Source organism: Cuculus canorus, chromosome 2 (assembly GCF_017976375.1).
Source record: "Cuculus canorus isolate bCucCan1 chromosome 2, bCucCan1.pri, whole genome shotgun sequence".
Taxonomy (NCBI): Eukaryota; Metazoa; Chordata; class Aves; order Cuculiformes; family Cuculidae; genus Cuculus; species Cuculus canorus.
In genome coordinates, this window is record NC_071402.1 from 32,487,720 (window position 1) to 32,493,837 (window position 6,118).

The 6,118-nt window shown below is 32.2% G+C and overlaps 1 long non-coding RNA gene across 1 annotated transcript; it reads right to left on the bottom strand.

The window, feature by feature from the left end:
* Positions 1-3,470: 3,470 nt before the first annotated feature.
* Positions 3,471-5,645, bottom strand: LOC128851420 (uncharacterized). The gene is made up of 3 exons (XR_008448796.1): positions 5,552-5,645; positions 4,076-4,228; positions 3,471-3,526 (listed from the first exon to the last, which is right to left on the bottom strand). It is a non-coding gene; the product is annotated as an uncharacterized LOC128851420 (long non-coding RNA).
* Positions 5,646-6,118: the final 473 nt, after the last annotated feature.

Below are 6,118 nucleotides of genomic sequence, written 5' to 3' on the forward strand. Positions count from 1 at the left end.
ATTACTTATATTTACCTACACAACTGTTTGACTCTGAAAAAAATTATCTACTTTAAAAACCAAAGCAAAACAAAACTTACACTACTTATCAGTTAGTATTAGTCACACGTAAGGAACCACAGGTTTAAAAAAACTTTTCGGTGTTTTTAAGGCAGTCAAAACCTGCATGTCTATTTTTAGAATGCTGCATCATTTGAGTATATGCTTATTTCTTTGTCATCTGACTCTTCCCCTGTTAGAATTGCTCCCTGCTGTTAATTAGAGGTGACTGTGATTTGATTAATCTCAAACACGTGTTATATATGCACAATATGGATAACTGTCTTCAACATTTTTCTACTTAAAACATGCTCAAATGTGATGGAAATAAGCCAAACATTTTTTAATGACTCACAATCTAATCTTATCACAATGAACAATATGGATATGATCAAAACATGACATTCTAATCCATTTGAAGTGTTAAAAGTTCACAGAAATATGCACTAATCATGTGCAGAATTTCTCAACAGAGCACAAGCAGGATTTCAAATGCATGAATGCATTCCATCTCCATATCAATATCATTGCTATGCATAAATCTTAAGTTCCACACTTCTCTCTCCATTTCCACAAAGTTTTGTCTCAGTCTGACAATTTGCATTTCCTGGTTCCCCATTGTTGGCATGATTCCTGTGTAGACTTTTTTGAAGACCCTTCTCACATTCTTTAGACCTAAGAAGCCAACATTCTACAGTGGCTGTAACATTTCCGTACTCTTCAAAGGTCTTTAATAACTGGAATACAAATGTGAGTTCATTTATTAGGATAGGATTATAGATATGTTAAAATTAAAATTTAAAGTTAGTAATTATACAATTACATAAGAAAAGTTTGCTATATAAGGAAAGTTAAACATACGATTACATGCTTTCTGGCTTTATAAATACCTTTACAGATAATTCCTAAACAGAAAAGTTTGGAATACCTTACAAAACATTAATGTAAATGCCTATGTACTTTGGTGAAAGTAAAAGTACTGTATTAACGAAAGTCTCTAAAAGATTTCCCAATGCTATCCAAAACCGATTATTTTAAATAAGTTAAATCCAAGAATTTTAATTTTAAAAATTGCAATTATTTTATTTCTTGGCTCTAACATTTTTATTGAAGAGCTTTGTTGTTGTTATTATTATTATAATTATTATTATACAGCCTCCAGTAGTAAGTGAAATATAATTCTAATTAATTTTTCCTACAGCTCTATACAAATCAATAATTGTAAGCATCCCAAAGGAAAGCATGCTGTATGATCCTCCAGGTTCCTAATGAATGCAAATAAGCTGACCTTTCTCTGAAAACTATGAATATTGTTTTGCAAATTTGTCATCGAAATTTCTGTAATCAGCAATCCATACAGCAAATATTAGTTGTAAATAACTATTCATTACAAGAAGGTGCATTGTGCACTTACCATGGTGAATAAGCATTATGATTTTGGGAATCAGTTCCTCTGACATATCTTATTGTCTAAGGCCTTCTAAGAAAACATGAATGTTGTTCTCTACTTATATATATATATATATGAAATATTTTGTATATCCTTGAAATATAGTTTGAATTCTTCTTTTTTTAATTACTTGAAATACAAATACCTTCAAACCCTGAATAATTAATTTATAAAAATAACACCTTTCTTTAAGCAGGGCAGTGAACCTGAAAAGAAAGGAAGATCATAGTAAAAAATTTTAAAATGCAGGATTCTGCATTTTAAAGGGGCAATATGTATTAATATAATGATATAATAAAATAGTGGATGAATACAACATATATGAAACAATGAGCTACTGCAGCACTACTATATCTAGTATTTCACATAAATACTTTGGAAACGGTGTTAGAAAAATTAGCGTATAAATGAAAACTATATTAAATTTTAAAATGAAAAACCTATAAAGGTTTAGGAGGAATTGAAATTTGAAGCACTTGCAATAGATCTTTCTAGTTTCTTCAGAACATTTAAAATATCTATGAAAGTGTCATTTAGAACAGATTTGAAGAAATCGTACTTACATTAAACATGTTAATTACAGATGCGTGTTGAACTCAGAAGCAAAACCAAAAAAAACAAAAATCAAAAAAACCCCAAACCCAGCCAAACAATACAATGTTCTGGTTTATCATTTCTATTCAGAAAAAACCTGAAATACATATGGCTGGGAAGTATCTCCCTCAACAGCATATTGTATTAATTAGCATGTCTAAAAGTCTCCTTGTTTTGAAGACAGAAGTTATTAATTTCTTAGAAGTTATTTCACTAAAATTATTAGTTCTCTTTATTTTCATGTTTTGCAATAACTAAATTTCTGATTTAATAATCTTTCAATGCTCAGAGATCATAGCAGGGTATCAACTAATGTCATGTTCCTACAATATGTGTGATATTTTAAAAGAATGGTCTTTTCTTCATGACATTTCCTCAAGATCTCTGCTCTCGTACTTGTAATTCTTTCATGTTCAGAATGAATCCCTGCTACATCTCACTCAATATTGATCTTCAAGGCATTTCTCCCAATCCTTTTCCCACTGTGGTCACTGAACAATATAAAAGTTCAATAGGAAGATCAGCTGCTCATCCACTTTTTGCTAAAGCAATTTGTATTATGGATTTATTTTAGCAGTCTACAGTGGCAGTTGCTGTTTTTACTATTTAAATGCTTTGATTATCTGACCTTGCTTACTTTATCTTTTTAAGTGCTGTGCATGGGCTTTAAACTTGATCAATAAATGGGGATTCCTCCACCACATTATGTTCAAATCAATCCTGATTCAGACTATTTGTATTTCACTCTTATGAGTCCATCTGTCTTTCTTAATTTTATATTCTCTTTTCCTAAATAATTTTGCCTGCCCCTGCAAATGCTTACTGTCAGGTAGATTTCCGTTGCAATCAATTCAGTTTTTCCCAGTAGTAGTTGTAGTGGCTGGAAAGACACAAATGTATAGGATCATATCCTATATCTAGGAAGTAACGTACAATATTATTTATTTGTTTATTTGTTTGTTTGTATCATAGGTACCCTGAAAATCAATAAATACAATTTTTCACTTCTTAAAGGTCTTCATTTTTCCAGTAATCTTTAGAAAACAAAGAGTTCATGGACTTCGTAGGTATAGCTTTAGAGCTTTATGCTTATAATTTTGTGTCCTCTGCATTGAAATAAAACTAATAGTACAAGCTTATTAAAATTTTTCAGATTTTCAGTCTCTCTGATAAACTAATAGACCTAAACAGCATTCAGCTATGTCATGGTACACCTTAGAATTCTCTGATCAAATTCAAGAACTATAACTAGTCCTGAACTTGTGCAATATAAAAAAATGCACACTCTGAGAAATATTTTGTTGTATATGGTATCTAATTTATTTATTAGAGACAAATATTTAAAACATTTCAAGTTTTTTAACTTCTTAGAAATTTTAAAATTTACCTTCCTTAATTCATAATGAAAAGATTATCATAGCTATAAGCAGCCTTATCATGGATCTGTCAAAATAGAAAAGGAAAAAGAAAAAAATATAATATCTAACAATGCAGTTAACATGTTGTTCACAGAATCCTGAGCACTTAGTGAATTATCTAGATAGAGCTCATAAAACTTATTGAAGTAGTACTTTGATCTCATTAAAACATCTCCAAAAGTATCCGAAAAGGGAATATCATTTCCCCTTTTCTTAACTAAATCTCACACAAACACAGAAATATTCATTTGGATGTCCATTATATTAATCTGAATTAAAATAGTCAGTCACTTCACTGATTTCCTGGAGTGCTTACAACATAATTCACTACTTCTGTAATAAAGCGTCACAACTACAAAGTGAAATAATGAGTGATATATTTTTCATCTTCAATCTTGCAGACTTGTGAACAACTTTTCACATGTGTGTAGGATAATTGGTAGCTGATTTTGTGAAACTGCTGGTATTCATACGTTTGAGAGACTGAGGCCTAGAATGCTGCTAAGGTCTCATACGACTTTACTCATCTTGCTAGATAATGCATTGTTTTTTTCCTGCACAAAAAGAAACTTACCCATTTCTTCAAATTTTCTAGTTCTTCACCTGATTGGGACTATTTCTGCTTATTCCAGGTTATTGCATATCCAATGGACCCTGAGGCCTTGGGAAATGACTATTCTTCCTCTTTGATGCTGTTACTCTTACCTTAAAATTCTCCATGATTTTCCTGGATTTTTAAGAGAAAATAGAAATTATTCAATTGTAAGTCTAACAATGATAAAAATAGTGGACCTCTTGCAATATCCGGGAGCACTTTCGCCTCGGCTGTTGTTCTGTATGGTATACACTGTTAACGTCTTTGATGAGGAGAGAAGGACAAAAGGGGACATGACTTAGGGGACTTAGTAAAAAGAATGGAAGGACAGAAGTTTAAATTATATTAACATCAGTGGTGATGGTGGTGATTTTGTGAAAGAAATTATTAAATTTATGTTAAAAACACGGTTCAAGTGAAAGTGAACACATAAAGTAACTAATAATAAACAGTCACTAAATGATGGATCAGGATTTTCACTGACAATTGTGTATAGGCATGAGAAAAGCAGCCTAGGCATTTAATGTAGAATGTAACCCATACTGAAAAAAAGCAGCAAATATGGAACAGATCCTTGCACAATGGAACAATGCCATTTTTGTTCTTTTCTGAAAATGAATAATTTCAGAGATGAAAAAATAATGGTTTCTAAGATTTGCCTATTTCAGACTTCAGTATGTATATAATTTTAAGTGATAGATTCTTAAATGCACTGAAATTCTGCCCTCTCAGTTTTTATAATGTGTTTTAGTTAATGCAGGATGTCACTACCAAAAACATATCAGTTTTTCCTGATAATTAATTTCAGATTTTCAGGGGAGCGTTTTGTCTTCTCCTTACAGAATTTCACTAATGAAAACACCTATTTCATCAGGGGGAAATTTCATTAAGCATTTCTGGAATTTATGGGTTTAAGGAAGGGAGTTGCTTTTGTGACATTCTTAGGCACTTAGAAAATAAAAATCAAAATACGAAGGAGGATAAGAATTACTAGAAAGCATCACACAATAGCATCTAGTATATGGGGGGGTGGTTCTACTTATGTAGTTCTTACTAACATTTCTTGTCAAGATTTTTCATTATATAGTGACAGCATAAGGGAAATTTGAAAGAATTCACTGTGCCAAATATTATGCATTTCTGCAGAGCACAGCTTAAAAAAGACAAGTCCATACTGTTTCCCTCAGGTGGGTAAATGTTAAGAGAGAAGAATCCAAGTTTCATGATGCAGCAGCACAAAGCTGGGAAGTGAAAATTATGTTGCAGCAGAGTCCTGAAAATATGACTGTAAAAGTTAATCAATAAAATGTCTATTCCTGTCTATTCACTAGAGGCCCCAGCTGCACAGCTTCACACAATCGATACTACAAATTATTACGATTTCCAGGTTCCCACTGGACATTCCGAACAAATCTTTCAAGTGTAACAGGCTTATATTGGGGGGGGGGAGATTACCTTAGGTTTATTTCATCCAGAATAAGCATACAACAAACAAGGCTTCCGACTTCTAGAATCTTTCAATGGTTTCCCTCTGAAATACATGTATTTGGGGCATCCTGTGAGATTAGCAGAAAATATTTTTATTCTATGTTAAAACTAAATATTTTTATTCTGATAAACTAATGAATGTAATGGACCTTTTATTGTTTTTATATCCTAGTTAACAATTTTCTTTTTTTAACCACTTCCAGGAAATATAACTTTTAAGGTATGATTTCACAACAAGGAACAAAAATGGACTTTTCCCCTCAAAGGCCCCACAATAGCTATAGCAGAATATCAGCTCTCTGTGTTGTTTTAACTGACCGATTTATGCTGTGCTGCATTTTTCCTTTGTACAGCCCTATGCTCTCGCCTTGATCCCAGCTGCATTTGCCAGATTCACTAAGCAGGAAGGTAGGTAAAGTCCAGGACTGTATGACTTTGAATAAGTCAGCACCAAAGGAATACTACTTTACAACACATGCAGTACCCTTCATAGTGTCTGAACATAACCCTTATGACATTCCCTGTCCCAGAAGA